Source organism: Ursus maritimus, unplaced genomic scaffold (assembly GCF_017311325.1).
Source record: "Ursus maritimus isolate PB19 unplaced genomic scaffold, ASM1731132v1 scaffold_14, whole genome shotgun sequence".
Classification (NCBI taxonomy): domain Eukaryota; kingdom Metazoa; phylum Chordata; class Mammalia; order Carnivora; family Ursidae; genus Ursus; species Ursus maritimus.
In genome coordinates this window covers 13,185,766-13,202,447 of record NW_024423786.1, presented here as the reverse complement: position 1 = coordinate 13,202,447, position 16,682 = coordinate 13,185,766, and the positions used below count along the sequence as shown (strand labels likewise).

General features: G+C 36.0%; 1 long non-coding RNA gene across 1 annotated transcript in view; it reads right to left on the bottom strand.

Moving 5' to 3' along the window:
* Window positions 1–16,682, bottom strand: part of LOC103669603 — a 217,132-nt gene that overhangs the window by 184,159 nt on the left and 16,291 nt on the right. Inside the window, exon 2 of the long non-coding RNA XR_570348.1 lies at window positions 790–881. This is a non-coding gene — a long non-coding RNA (uncharacterized LOC103669603). The remainder of the gene's footprint in view (window positions 1–789; window positions 882–16,682) is intronic.

The window sequence follows — 16,682 nt, the reverse complement described above, 5'->3', positions numbered from 1 at the left end:
ATTCAAGGAAAAGGTGTGTAATTTTTTTTAAAAGAAAAAAAAATTCAACTGGTTCCAAACTCTATGGGAAGAGATCTAGAACTATACAATTCCCTAGCCTAGCAGATTCAAGACCCTCCTAGATCCTACTCCAACATGTCTCTCTAGTTTAGTCTCCTAATACACTCAAACATGTACCCAACACTCATCAATAATGTCTATTTCTCAGCCTCCTCTTTGCCTATAAATCCTTCTCATCTTTAAAGCCCTACATAAATACCACATTTTCTAGGGAGCATTCCCTCATCCCCTTAAACTTTTTTGAGCTCTCAAAGGACACTATGAATATTCCTTTCTGATCTTTCAGTCTGCCTTATATTATAGTTATGTGCTCTAAGTGGGCAAGGCTGTGTCATTTTCTACATATTTATAACCTTTACCACACTGAAGACTGCAAATGAGCTGTTTATTTTATTTCACTTTATTTTATTATATCACTGAGTGATAGAAGACCCAAAGAAAAGAAGAGAGAGTTGTTCCTTCAAAATCTACAGACAAGAAAATACATAGCAAATCTTTAGTATTATGCACATAACATTTTCCAGGGAAGTCTAATATTTTATTCCCTTTGACTAGTGGCAAAATACAAGAAGAAAAGAGTTATGAACTCTGCTAATAGGAAAAAAAGATCTAAGAATGAAAGGGAGCTCTCCTCACTGATCAGACCTCAGCAATCATCTGAAAGAGGGAGGCGAGTTAAAAATAAAGCTCTCACCCAAAAGGCAGCCAGGATACAACCCAGTTACTTACGCTGAGCCAGCATCTTTCCAGAGCCACTTCCCAGGTGGTTAAATACAGCCATGCAGTCCTCTGGGCCAGAGCCTGAGCTAATTAGGGAGTCTCTGGAAAGGAACATTGAGACTTTTAATAAAAGAACCACCACAAGCCACTGTATTGGTATTACACCTCTTCAAAATGCCAGTCCCTTTCTGACCAACAAGCATCACCACATCAACAAACACAGGAAAGGGGACCTTGGGGTGACAGTAATTCTGTGTGCCATAAATGTTTCTGTGATCTGCAGCACCAGAATCCTTTTTTGTAAAGGAAAAACAGAAGGGAAAGGTGCATATATTATTTTTCCATAGATATGTTTTGTAAATGTCTAACTCAGCTGCCCTTTGACTCTTTCAAGTCCTTTTTTCTTGAGAGAAATAACATCCCATTTAGGTTTTCCACAAAGCTTATTAATTTGAATGATAAAACAGATACTATTACAAAGTACATCACTGGAAAGTAGGCTCCTTGTAAGTGGTAGGGAGATGTCAGAGAAAGACAGCCCTGACTCTCTCAGACTATAAACAGATACTTAACCAATATCAGATGTCATTACAGCAGTAATGTCTAACAAATTTGAATCCAACTCTCATCAGTTAATATTTAGGAGAAAACTGTCCTCTGCATATGGTGAGAGCAGGGACAGCCATGGTTGTGCTTATATTTTTGAATTATTGCTTGTGTATTCAGAGAATCTCAAGGTTGACTATCTACCTTAAAGATAATCTTGTAAAACGTTGAATCCACAGACCATAAAACTTATGTAACACATTATTGTTCCTTTAAAATTCCTGTAGTTATTTATAAGTGATTGCAAGTGTGGTTTATCAACTTTTCTTTTGGCAATAATGATTAGGATTCCTCATATATACAGAACACTTTATAGTTTACAAAACACTTTTTCACAAATGAAACTATCTAAATTCTTACAGTTGTATCTCAGTTAATTGCTCCAAGCCTGCCTAACTATCCCCAAACTGTAGTATTTCATAAAAAAGCAAATATTCCAAATCTTCCCAATTTATTTTTACATATTAAAATATGATTCTTTTTAAAGAAGGAAAGAATTGGGGCGCCTGGGTGGCGTAGTCGTTAAGCGTCTGCCTTCAGCTCAGGGCGTGATCCCAGCGTTCTGGGATCGAGCCCCACCTCAGGCTCCTCTGCTAGGAGCCTGCTTCTTCCTCTCCCACTCCCCCTGCTTGTGTTCCCTCTCTAGCTGGCTGTCTCTCTCTGTCAAATAAATAAATAAAATCTTTAAAAAAAATAAAATAAAGAAGGAAAGAATTATAAGATCACATTTCAGAAATGTGAGTGTTTTGGTTCATTTTTAGCAACATATACTTATCCAAGTATATAATACAATGCATTGGAACCCTTAAATGCAGAAATATAACTTTAATTTAGTTTACTCATAAATTATAATTAAAGGATTTTTAGTAGATACCTGCAAATATAAGGCAATTTTAACAAAAGCGCCATACTTCAAATTATTTGGCATATGCAGAAGATAGAGCAGAACGAACAGGAAAGAGCATTAATAAAGGCCAGAAGTAAGGGAAAGGAAGAATGAATGGGAAAGTAGACATCCTGATAATCAAAAATTCAAGTTTCCCAAAGCCCAACAGTCATGCCCAAACACAAAATGGGTAAATTCCTTATGTAGAATAATTTTGGAAGTCATGAAGAAGCTAACAAACACTCCATCAGATCCTTCCATTTGGCTAATTAATGCCTTAAATTCCACCAGAAATGCATTCCTTTTCTTTGAGGATTTGGCTCTATTAGATTTCCATTCCTTTTAGGATGTAGTGGGAAATGTAGGATGTATAATACAAGCTGCTCCTGGTTATCTATATTCCGTGTCACTGGCGATCTAAAACAGGGAAACTTTTGGAGGTGAGGAGCTGATGAATAGATAATGATCCCACACTGACTGAGTGTTATATGCTAAGCATTTTATAGCTACCATCTCATTTAATCCTCACATCAATGCTATGAGTTAGGTATTCTTAACCACATTTTATATATAAGGAAACCAAGGCTCAGAAAAGTTAGATGATCTACCCAAGGCTCAGGGGGAACAAATAAGAACCTAGAGTCAGAGCCGGACCATTAGGAAAGATAAACTGACACTAAACTGATACTAAGCCAATGGCTTTGGGTTCCTTAAAAAGAAACTTCAGTTCTGAAAGATTTAATCACTGAAGCATGATGACTGACTCTTTAAGTGATTAAGTGGCCCCAGGTCTGAATCTAGAAGAAAACAAGCAGGAAGACCAACAGAGAAAATGTCTCCCTCTTCTCTTCTCTTTTCTCCCCTATTCCCTACCTCACTCCTTTCCTCCCTCCCCAACACCATTCTCTCACACACACCACTTAAATTCAAAGCACACTGATAAAGAGATAGAAAATTTAAACTACCCAATAAGCAATACATTTATAATTACACTTCCTAATTCTTTAGGATTCTGCCACAACAAGCGTACATATTTACAGAGACAAGGGGAATTGAGCATAAGGGGAATTTTAATTCATGGCAAGAAGAAGGTCATCAAAAAATAAATGGCACCGAACTTTGCCTCAGATTTGAACAAAGGACACCCAGCTTGTGGGAAGCTCCCTAAATATAACTCATATTAAAACTTCCTCAGATCTGATAGCAAGATATTTCCTGGTTTTGCCAAGCAAAGATGTTCAATAATTTAATATTGATATTAACAAAGATGAAGGGAATGGTTATTTGAATTTCACTTTTTAAGAATTTCCCTAGAGGGTTTTATATTCCTAAACTACAGCATTTCACCCAGAAGAAGAGTTTTGGACACCATAAAATAAAATCAGATCATGCAGGATGGAAACTGGTCAACTAGAACTGACTTCACTAATAATGCAAATTGTTAAGACAAATAGAAAATAATGTTAAATATGAATAATTACACACATCAAAAACTGTAGTATTAAAAATGACTGGAAATGCAGAGGAAGAAAACAAACCCTGGAATATGCCAACTCGGTCACTGAAAATATCATTGTTAGGCTGATTTGCCAATGTTAACACCTATTACCAATCACATTCATGAGGATCTATAGTGGTTTTCTTAATGAATAAAAGTTTTTAACTCCCTGAAAACTGGAAATAACCAAAGTCCTATAATAGAAAAAGGAGAGCAAGATTTAGTTTAAAAAAATTTTTTTTTATCAAATTTTAGGCCTTATTCTCCTTGGTATTCTTAAACCAAGCACTCCAACTCTTACACATGATGCATTTCCACCTATAAGAAGAACAAACTAGATAAAGTCGGGAGTCTAACAGTCTCTGATTTTATATCATCCTTGACTAAATTTTTAAAAACACACTTTGTTCAAATACTTCTATACTATCAATGGAAACACTAATTAATCAAAAAATAAAAGCACAGCCTGTGCTGAAAAATGTCCTTAAAAAAAAGTTTTTTTTAAAAAAAAAGAAGTTCCTTGGAATTCTGCTGTTGTTACAGTATACTAAATGAAGTTTATTCCTATGTATTCTACAGATCTCTGGATGATACAGGACGAGCCAACAAAAATAATTATTTCAGAAAACAAAGTGCTGGAAATTTCAGAAATAATTAAATTCTTCTTTATTCTTACTACATGGCTGCTAGTTTAACTGGCATCTCACTGCCCTCTCTTGGTAGATTAAAATAACAAAAGCTGATTTCTTTGCAGGGATTGGAATTTTGCTTTAAGCTTCAAGAAAATAGTCTGATTCTTGCCAGTAGGGGGATCTACTTAATAAGACAAGTGTCAGTGTAATCTGTGATATTTAAAAGGTAGCAATTTGTTACTTTCAAGGCTAGTTTCTTCCAGGAGCCAACTTGGTAACATGCAGAAAGTTTACTAGGGATGCTCACTGGGGATCAACCTTCTTCTGGAGAAAAAGAAGAAAGAAGGCAGCACCTGGGCTGTAATGCAGTTCCTAAAAGAGCCTCATTTGACTCCAAAGCTCTGAAGCTAGATAGCCCTTTGAAGTAGTCTTGAGTTGGGGCAAGAAGACTTGCTTCAACCAGTTATTGGATACTGACTGCCCTGAGAAGGGGCTCTGACCATGGGCAAGGTGACTCTTTAGTCAGGGGCAGTTTCTGGAGAAGGCTAACACCTGAGGACTAGCACTTCTGGAAGCTAGAGCAATAAAAGACCCTTCAGTCCTGAAGGAGAATCGGAGGTGTCAGATCACAGTATTTGCTATATACTGTCGTTAATAACTTTCTGTTTCTTAATAAACACCATATAACTAACCTTACAATAATTACAAAAATCAAAGGTAATAAATACAGGAAATGGTACAGCCACTTTGGAAAGCAGTTTGGTACTTCTTTTTAAAAGTAAATATAAATTTACCATGTGAGTCAGTAATTTCACTCCTAGGTGGAAGAGAAATGAAAACGTATGTCTGCACAAAGACTTACACAGAAAAAGTTCATAACAGCATTATTCCTAATAGACAGAAAATGAAAACAATTCAATGTTAAATGGGTAAACATAATGTGTTCTATCCAAAAACCGGATTAATATTCAGCAATTAAGAAGGAACAAAGTATCGATACATACATGTTACAACATGGATGAACCTCAAAAATACTATGCTAAGTGAAAGGAGACAAAAGCAAAAGACTACATATTTCCGATTCCCTTTATATGAAATGTCTAGAAAAGGCAAATCTATAGAAAGAAAGTAGAACGAGGGTTGCCTGAAGCTGGAGGTGGAAACAGGAAGTGACTGAAAATGGGCATGAGCAATATTTTGGAAGCGATGGAAATGTTCTAAAATTAGACTGTGGTGATGATAACACTGTGTAAATTTACTAAAAATCTTTGAACTATATGCTTAAAGTGAGTAAATTTTATAGTAAGCAGATTATACGCAAGGAAGTGGAAGGAAGAAAGGCAGGCAGGCAGGCAGGAAGGGAGGTATCATTCATCATGCACTAGGTGGCATGACCTGATAGGTAGGTCTTTTCTCCAAACATAAGACCATAGAGTTAAAATAACAGCCTAGTCTGAATCTGTCAGAATATGTCAGATCGGCAAGTCTTTGAACCTTGATGTTAATAAATGAATTCATTTTGGGTAAGGGTCAGCATAGACCAGGACTCATAAACATTATGACAGACACTTCCCTAAGGCAGCTGGTAGGAAACCAGCCTATAGATCATACTAAAAGCAAGCAAACAAAGTAACAAACAATTCTAAGATACATATATTCAATGTACCTCTAAAATTTCCAGCTTTACCCAGACTGACAAATAGGATGGCTCTTCCTAACTTATATATATGTGTGTATGTATATATGTAATTAATAATATAATTGATAATTATAATTAAGTAAAATTATTAATGACATTAAAATTATTAATTAGTAGTAATTATTATTGCTTAATAATTATTTATCTTAAATATTATTTAATAATATATACCTGCACATAAGTATGTACACTTAATAATACATATAATATATATTTATATATATACTTAATAATACCATGTTTGACCTACTTCTTCCTTCATGATTGCCCTTGATGTTTACTGTAATTTTATCTCAACAAGACACCGAATTCATATGGACCTAAGAAAAGAGTGAGAATGATGAGAAAGAAGAAAAAGGAATCTAACCTCAACTGAGAACATACTACTTTCAGCACTGCCTTAGGCATTCTTCATATACCATTTAGTTTAACTACAATTCTGTAAGGAGGATAATTATTTTTATTTAATGAAAGAGAAAGCTGAGACTCAGAGGATTAAGCAATTCACCTGAGGTCACCCAGCATGGCACTAAAACAACTATGGATAAGACTATATAAACCAGACAACACACAAATATTAGACTCCTTTGTGATTGTCTTTGTGATTATCTTTTTGGAGTTATACAGTGAGACTCTGCCCCTATAAATAGGGAGGGGGCTCCCTTGGGGGGAAAAAAAACTGAATACCCTGTGGCAAAATATCCCAGGGAGAAGTTTTTCCTGAACTTGGAATTAATCTCTGAAAAATTAAAAAAAAAAAAAAAAAGCTTCTGCATGGTCAATTTGCCTAAGACACCAAAGTTCACAGAGCCCTAGTATGATCATGGGATATGAGCTGCTTCTGGACACAGACAGGACAGAAGTTAAACAGGAAGCTGGCCTGTGGATTCTCTAGAAGCAGATGCTAAGATGGTGTTTGGGTGCAAAGGGTTTATTAGGGAACGCCGCCAGTGAAAGGAAGAATGAAGAGGCAGGACTGGGTAGAGGAAGAAGGCCAAATGTGATGCAGGCCTGATAGACCCCTGACCAACCTGGTGGGAATCTCCGAAGCAGGTAATGCCCATCACACTTGTCCTGTGCTGCATCTGTGTCCACCACACCTAGGAAGAGACCCTAGGGTAGTTTTGGCTTTGTGACTCATTGAAAATTATTCTCCGCACTGCACATCCATTTCATTAGAGTCTAGTCTCAGTTTGTGATGAGAGCAATAGAAGAAGAACCTGTGACCAGGCTAGAATAATAGACGCAGGAGAAATAGAGGCCAGAGAATGACTTCGGCTGCAAGTACAGGCTGTCTCAGTGTATTGAAATAATGGTGTGTTTTGTCTCCTGTACAAGGAAGTTCAGAAGTAGAGCAATTCCAGGGGCACCTGGGTGGCTCAGTCGTTAGGTGTCTGCCTTTGGCTGAGGTCATGATCCCAGCGTTCTGGGATTGAGCCCTGCGTGGGGCTCCCTGCTCAGCGGGAAGCCTGCTTCTCCCTCTCCCACTCCCCCTGCTTGTGTTCGCTCTCTCACTGCCTCTCTCTCTGTCAAATAAATAAGGAAAATCTTAAAAAAAAAAAAAAAGAAGTAGAGCAATTCCAGAGTTTGTATGATCAGGGCTCCAGCTTCACACCCCTGCAATGATCTTGCTTCTCCTCTCCTCTATGCTGGCTTTATCCTTAGGCTGGTGCTAAAAGAAAAGCTCCAAATAAAACATAAAACAGGATAATGTCAAGAAGCAGAAGCATGGTCTCTTCTGATATAACTTTCATAAAAACTAAACAAAAACTTTTCCCAGTGCCTGCTACTTCCACCCCAGCAGTCCTTCCCTCACGACTTCTTGGCCAGAACAAATAATACGTCATCCTTAAACCAATCACTGACAAGTGATTCATTTAAATTATCACCACTGGCTCACTCTAATCAGGGTCTACCTGCTATACTACAAATGAGGCCCACTTCCCCTAAAGCACATAGCTCTGAGAGGAGGGGTGGATATTTGGACAAAATCAGAATTCTCTTAGGAAGAAGACAAAAGCAAAATGTTGGTTGGGCATACAACCAACACTGTTCCCTATATAAAAGCTCTATTGCTGAAATCAGCAAATGTCACCCAGCCAAGCAACTCTGCTGCAAGGGTCGGAAGTAGCAGAAGCAGCAGCTTCAGAACAAGAACAGAAAAAGTCATATTGGCTTCTTTCTGCTCGTCTCACAGTGTCCTAAGAGAATGTGTATCCTAAAAACATCTCCCAGGAGACTAATTTCCCAAATCAATTTCATTTTACTGTGGTTCTGGTTACTTTATACATGACAAATAAAATATATGAACTCTGATCTGTCTGTCTCCCAAGTTCATGGGTTCAAGCACGGGGTGCGAATTTTTTTCAGATCCCAGCTCCCTTGGGGGAATTTAGTGACCAGACCCAACATCATTCTCTGACAAGAGATTTGAAAGGAACCTATACAAGAGACAACAGGGATGCTTAGGCCTAACTGCTGCAGGAATGGGCAAAAAAATACTTCTTCTTGCACTTCCTAAAACTAAAGCTATACGGCAGCACACTGTGAATATGTAAGTTGACTTAAATGAACAAATAGCCTGAAAAGATATTATGTGACTCACCAAACAATAAATGTTGAACTGATCTCCCTAAATACTATTATTACATGAAAAAAATACAACTATGTCTTCTACGATGAGAAATAAGAACTTTTAAGCATAATTAAAAATCAGTAGCACATTTCACTAATACTTTATTATAGAAATAGCCCTATTTTTTTCATTATAAGAAGAAAATAAAAGAAGAAGTTCTATTCCTGTGAAAATAGTTTGTAACTCCAGTTCTGCCAGTCGCTGAATGGAACGCTTAAGCTGTTGAAGGTCTCCTCATTTTTTTCATTTGTAAAAAGCTGATGATTTCCAGGTTCCCTCTAAGCCTATCAGTCTAGGACTGTAAGATATACTTGATTCCAGGAACCAGTAATATTATGCTATATGATAAATTTTGTGTGGTTCTTGGAAGCAACAAGCGATTTCTTTTTGTTTTCTTATTTACTAAATATGGTTTCGTAGGCTATCAGGTGATAATGTGTGTCTTTCATTAGCGGTTTTATATTTCCTAGGATTAATTGCAATACTGTACATTTTATCATTAGCCATTGAGTTAAACCGAACCATTGCATAAAACACAGTAGTGTTCAGAAAACTTGACAAAATAATCATATAAATCTAGATACAACAATAATCTCCCAGTGCCTTAAATAGGTTCACGCTTGTATCTTCAAGACTTTCTGATGGGAAGTGGGGAAGATGGAAAGCAAGGGAAGATGAGGTACAATATCAGACACATAATTTCAGAACCGTAAAACACCTTGGAGGTAATCTAATCCAGTGGTTGGCAATCTTACGTGTGCAATCTAGGGACATGCAGAACGGGACTAAAATAAAATTCTCCCCCACCGGCCATTCCCAGTCCCCCATTTCCAAAAGAGACTCATTAGTTTTGAATTAAAGCAAGTCTAGCCATCTGTATTTTTATCAAGTACCTTGAATGATACTGAAGCACAAGCAGGTTTGGAAACCATTGATAGAATCCAACTGCATTATTTAATAAATGGGGAAATTAAAGTTCAAGTAGTTAAAGAACAAAAGCAAAACCAAATTACCCAGGCCTCCTTTACAAAAAGTCTAGGGTTCTTTCTATTACCTCATCAATATATATCCTAATTATATAAAAACAGTATGCTCAACATTAAATTAAGAACTAGTTGTAATTCTTCAGACCCAGGAAGGAAATCTACCCAAGAAAGAGCATGAAAATGAGGATTAATTAGAGGAAAATAACTGCATGGAATGAGGTAAAGTACATAGAGCAATCTAGACCTGCTAAGAAAGAAAGAGGGAACTGATGGGAAAGAAGTAGAAGACAGGAAAGCTCAGGGATGCGATCCAAGTTAGAAAAGAAGAATAAACAGAGTAGGATTCCGAATAAAACTAAAAATGAAAAACAGTTAAATTCTTTACCTCCAGAAAAGCTGGACAGAACTAGTATATATAAGAATGACTTCATATGTACTATTTTTGTGTTATACTTTCTCATTCAGCATAATAATCTGAGAAAGGATAGTTAGGACTGCAAAAAGAGACCTAAAACCTGTGTTAGAGTATCTCCATTAAAAAAGAGATCAATACCCAGGTCACTGGGGACAGAGGAAGAGCTTCCTTTGAGGTTCCATCATTCCTAGGCAACTAACTTTAAGCAGGGCCCATCCAAAGATTTAAGGTACTGATGGGATGATTTGTGGTTTTTTTATTATGTTATGTTAGTTACCGCACAGTACTTCATTAGTTTGGGTGTAGTATTCCATGCTTCATTGTTTGCATATAACACCCAGTGCTCATTGCAATACGTGCCCTCTTTAATATCCATCACCATGCTGGGATGGGATGATTTAATCATTACTATCATCATCATCATCATCATCACCATCAAGTATGTACTAGATACCCACTACGCTAGGTGCTAGATAGCGATAAAGGGACAAGACACACTCCTCCTGTTTGGTAGGCCAGGCTGAAAAGCACAGAATTAGCTCTAAGAGACCTGAAAGCAGTCGTATACTGGTAAATATTGAAAAACCAGGGGAAAGTCCTGACTTACAGTGTTTGTCAATTTCCATGGGGTAAATGCTTCCATGACAGTTTCATGCTACCAGGATGGCATCAACCAGCAAAAAACAAAACAAAACAAAACAAAACAAAAAACCCTATAAATTTAACAAGTGTTTCTTATGAGCTGGAATGAGCTGGCCTTAGCCCCCCACTGCCTAAAGACTATAGAACCAATTCCTCTATTTTCCCCATATCACATTCGGATTAAAAAAAAAAAACAGAGAGATAAATTGACTTGTCAAAGGTCACATAACTAGGTTATGACAAAACTAAGAATAGAACCCATTTCCTTGCTTTTTCCATTATAACTCACCCTGTAAGTTAAAAGATGATATTTTATGGCATTTGAATTTAGAGATTGAGAGCTCAGGTTCTGAAGTCCACAGACCTGGGCTCAAATCCCAGCTCCAACTATGAATGAAGACTATGACCTTGGAAATTTACTCAATTTGTCTGAGCCTTATTTTTTTTAATCTATAAATTGGGGATGAAAACATCACCTGTATCTTAGTAGATGGTGGTGAATATTAAATAAGACAAAATGTGTAAACTGCTTGCCAAAGAGCCTGGCATACAATACAAATTCAATATACATTGACTATTAGTACTATGGCATATTAATACCTGCTAGGCCAGCACTGATTCACAGAACGTTAAGGTCCTTGACAGGATAACTATAATATGACAGTCATGTTTAGAAACTTCTTAAGCAATTTGACATTGACACAACATCCAAACATGGGACCAGCGGACTCATTTTGATAAATAAGGTGTAAATGGATGCTGTCAAACTCAAGCAGTGAGCAGCACAGGGTATAAAATGCATGCTAGTTAAGCACAATAAGATTGCTTAAACGTGATATTTCAGGTTAGTTTATCACCTGTAACCCACAAATAAATAAAAATCTGATAAAATGTACGTATTTGTTTTATCTTTAAAATGTATTATTTATACAATCATTTTATGATTTTAGGTCAAGCTTACTTTCTAAAGTTAGTAAGCTAAATTAGAAAAATGAAATTATTTTATTTTTAACTCTAATTTACATATGCTGAGATAAGCCTCACTGAGCTTTTGTCAAGAAGAGCCACTCATTTTTTCTGAATGCAGCAGTGGTAATAAATCAAATTATAATGATGGAAGTAATTCCAAATAAATGAGGACCAAAACAGTTTGTACTAATTCTCTTAGGAATATGATATCTTGTATATTGACTTCACTGGTGTAGCCATCATTGAGGGTGAAATACTAACATAACAATGTGATATGGGTGGAGATATACCGACTAATCAAAACTTAAATGGATCTTACATATAAATCATAAATAAGCTCAAAACCAAAGAAATCTTTTAAAGAAAGGGCACTGAGTTAAAAAACTAACAGAAGCATACACTCAATATCCCACATATAAATATTAGCAATTCTCAGCCCTCTTTTAGGTACCACTTCAGGCTACCACTAAAAGACCACAGACAAAAATGTTTGCTTGGAAATACAGGTGAATCTAAGGCAAAGAAAATAGCTCAAATACCACTTTTCAAGGTAAGAATAGCCCAATATAGCTAGGCACTGTCTAATGATATAGAAGACCAACTCATATAACAAATAAAGCCAGTCAAGTATTTTTCATTGTTAATATAGCTATTTTTAAACTATATTTAGAATTTTTTCCATTTTCAGTGCTCATAAACACAACTAGTTCTGAACTGTGTAATATCCTCAGTTGTCAACATTGTCAACATATGTGATTTGGAATTTAAATTAAATTTTGTATTTGAGTGTGTTCAGACGGCATGGTTTCAATGACAGGAAATGTTTCTGGAACAGCAACTCAGATTAAGGAGTTTGAGCCAAAACATAAATCGTCACACTACCTCCTTCAATGACAAGGTACTCTTATTCAAAAAAAAAAAAAAAAAAAAAGTCAACAGAATTAAACAGAGTGCTTAGTGACATAGGAAAAATGGTGTCATTTATATCTTAAATCTTATACAATTCTGTTTTTTATGTAATGATATAAAAGTTGATAATAAAAATACTTGTATGTGTAAGTACAGTGCTTATCAACTGGAGAAAGTCTGTAAAGAATGTTGAACTCATGGGGCGCCTGGGTGGCACAGCGGTTAAGCGTCTGCCTTCAGCTCAGGGCGTGATCCCGGCGTTATGGGATCGAGCCGCACATCAGGCTCCTCCGCTATGAGCCTGCTTCTTCCTCTCCCACTCCCCCTGCTTGTGTTCCCTCTCTCGCTGGCTGTCTCTATCTCTGTCGAATAAATAAATAAATAAATAAATCTTTAAAAAAAAAAAAAAGAATGTTGAACTCAAAAATGAACTTCTTGTGCTGCTATAACATAAAAAAGCAGATTTCAAGGATATCAATTGAATGAACAGACTTGCTTATTTGTCTGATTTTTTTGGCATCTTAAATTTTCTTAATATTTATATTGAAAGAAAGAGTACAACATCTTTTTTTAAGGCAGATAAGAGGGGCACCTAAATGTCTCAGTCAGTTAAGCATCTACCTTTAGCTCAGGTCATGATCCCAGGGTCCTGCGATCGAGCCCTGCATCGAGCCCCACATTGAGCCCCACATTGAGCCCCCCCTTGCTTGTCAGGGAAACTACTTCTCCCTCTCCTTCTGCCTGCTCCTCCCTCTCCCTCAGCCTGCCGCTCCCCCTGCTTGTGCTCTCTCTCTCTGTCAAATAAATAAAATCTTAAAAAAAAAAATAAAGGCAGGTAAGAGCAAAAGACGAAATGATTATAAAAGCTTAGAAGTACACATTATGATGTTCTATAGTTTATTAATATTATCAAAGAAATAAGTGGTCTTGATGTACCAAACACTGGTATAATTTGATAAAATTTCTGAATTTTAGTTTCCATTAAAAGATCTATTCATAAGAAATTCATGTATCTGGGATCTATTAACTTCATTGATTTAGTTATAACTTTAAATGTCAAAATTGTTACAATTTGTGAAACTGATAAAAATTGAAGATGAATTTTGAAAATATAGAATCACTTGCTTAATTTTGAGTAAAATTTTAAAAATTAGTATCCTCAGCTTGATGAGCTTGTTTTAAAATCTCTTTTTACATGGCCATCAACCACTTCTGTGAGACTGGTTTCTATACTAGAATGTTATTAAAACAGACCATAGACACAGTTTAGATATACACTATTTCTTACGAATAGCATTATCAGCAGCCTAACCAAGATTAAATAAATCAACAAGCAAAATGCATGTCATATTGAGTTTCAATATGATAGATTTGTCACACTGAAATTTTTTAATTTTTAAATTTTGACATATTCTTTTAAAGTGGGCATACAGGCATTTAATACAAGGGGACATTGCTTCACTTATAACATTCTATGTAGTTATAATGGGAGAGAAACAAAAACTTGTAATAGAAATTCTGTGTCAGTTGTTCTTAAACTTTTTGGACTTTTTACATCTGAAAAATTATTGGACCACACTTTAAGAACCACTGCTCTATATGAATCACATAGACATTTTATTCTGTATGTTTTTTAAATTTTTATTTTTCTGATACTTTGTTTTTACTGCATTTTACAAAGGTATCAGTCTGCAAAGGATTGGAAATTTTTTTTAAATCTGGGTCTCTCACCACAGATAGTTTGAGAAGAATTGCTCTAATTCAACTCTGTATGACTAAGTTAGACATTTCTATTTTAATACTGAATAATTCATCAGCCACTTCATTTGACAGATGAAGTTTATTAGTATTACATTGAAGTAGTACATGAAAGCCATGATGACTGAATAGCTCATTAAAAACCAGGTATGTGAAGAAAATCATCTAAATGCTCTTAACCTTTTATTATGTTACAGAATGCCAAGGTTAAAAAGTCTAGTCCCTTTAAGAGGTCAAATATGTGTTTTGAATAGCTAAAAGAAAGGCAACAACCTTCATGTCCATCAACAATTAAGTTAATTTTTTTTTAATTTTTTTTTTAAGATTTTATTTATTTATTCGACAGAGATAGAGACAGCCAGCGAGAGAGGGAACACAAGCAGGGGAAATGGGAGAGGAAGAAGCAGGCTCCCAGTGGAGGAGCCTGATGTGGGGCTCGATCCCAAATCGCCGGGATCACGCCCTGAGCCGAAGGCAGACGCTCAACCACTGTGCCACCCAGACGCCCCAACAATTAAGTAAATTATGACACATCCATATGAGAGAATACTACAGAGTCATGAAGAATTAAGTAGCTCTATGTGTGCTGATGCACAACTATCTCCAAGACATACTAAAAAGTGCAGAAGCAAGTTACAGAAGAGTATGTGCTATGATCCCATTTCTTTTTTTTCTTTTTTTTATAATTTTTATTTTGTTATATTAGTCACCATACAGTACATCCCCAGTTTTTGATGCAATGTTCCATGATTCATTATTTGCATATAACACCCAGTGCACCGTGCAATATGTGCCCTCCTTAATACCCATCACCGGCCTATCCCAATCCCCTACCCCCCTTCCCTCTGAAGTCCTTAGTTTGTTTCCCAGAGTCCACAGTCTCTCTTGGACTGGAGGAGATTATGCTAAGTGAAATAAGTCAAGCAGAGAAAGACAATTATCATATGGTTTCACTCATTTATGGAATATAATCCCATTTCTATAAGTAAAAACTGGTGGATGTGTATATACAGGTCTATGCTTATAACAGAGATCTTTCTGGAAGGATTCTTAAGAACCTGGAAAAAAATGGTTGACTTCTGAAAGACAGGGGGGTTAGGCTTTAGAATGGGAAGAAGACTTAATTCTATTGTACTTTCATTTGTTCTATATATTTAGCATGTGCATTTGATTTTTTTAAAAGGTAATTAACTTTATAGAGCAAACTGCCTAATCTTGAAAGAAAAAAAAAAACAGAACTCAAATTAGAAATTGAGAAAATGCCACTAAATTAAGGGTCCCTTAATGAAAATACAAACATCCGCTCAAGGCCTTCTGTGTGTCAGACATTATTCTCAAGATTGGATAACTATATTAAGTAAAGAGATATAACAACTAAAGGTAATGTATGATCCTTGATTCAATCCTGGATTTAAAACTCATCCTTAAGAACAGTGTTAGGACAACTGTAGAAATTTGCACATGAACAGTGTATTTGATAAAAGCACTGCATCAATGTTAAATTTCCTAAGTGTGGTAACTATACAGTGGTTATATGGAAGAGTGTTCTTGTTCTTAGGAGATGAAGTATTTAGGTCAAATATTTAGGGGTAACGTGATGATATCTAAGTTGTCTCAAATGATTCATTTAAAACCAAAGAGAATGATAATGTAGGTATTAGACATACATATATATAAACATGTATTTATATATGAGAGAAAAAGAGAAGTAAAACTAATGTGACAAAAAATGTTAGCAATTATTTAATCTGGGTAAAGATATACGGTTTTTCATTATAATATCCTTGCAACTTTACAGTAAGCTTGAAATTTTTCAACATAAAGACTTGGTAAAACAAGAGAGCTTTCCTTCTATCCTTCACAATCAGTATAAAAACCATCAGATGGAACTCACTGAGCAGTCAGATGTCTGCTTCATGGGGTGAAAAGATGTTAGAGGGTAGAGAGGTAACACTGGCATTAAGGAGAGCAGGTGTGGTGATGAGCACTGGATGTTACATGCAACTAATGAATCATTGAACACTACATCAAAAACTAATGATGTTGGCTATTGAATTAAAAAAAAAAATGGTCCAGCAAAATGTATGGAGCCCAAAAGAGGTAAGGGGAAAATCCCCATGAGTGGGAAAAGACAGCAGCAGCACTGCTGAACAAGAGGGATTGTTCAAATAAATAAATATATAGAAGATAATGGGAGTCAGGTTTCTCATTGTTGGAAAATGGAGTTATTAACATGGAAAGACAGAAAAACAGTGAACTTCCTCCTA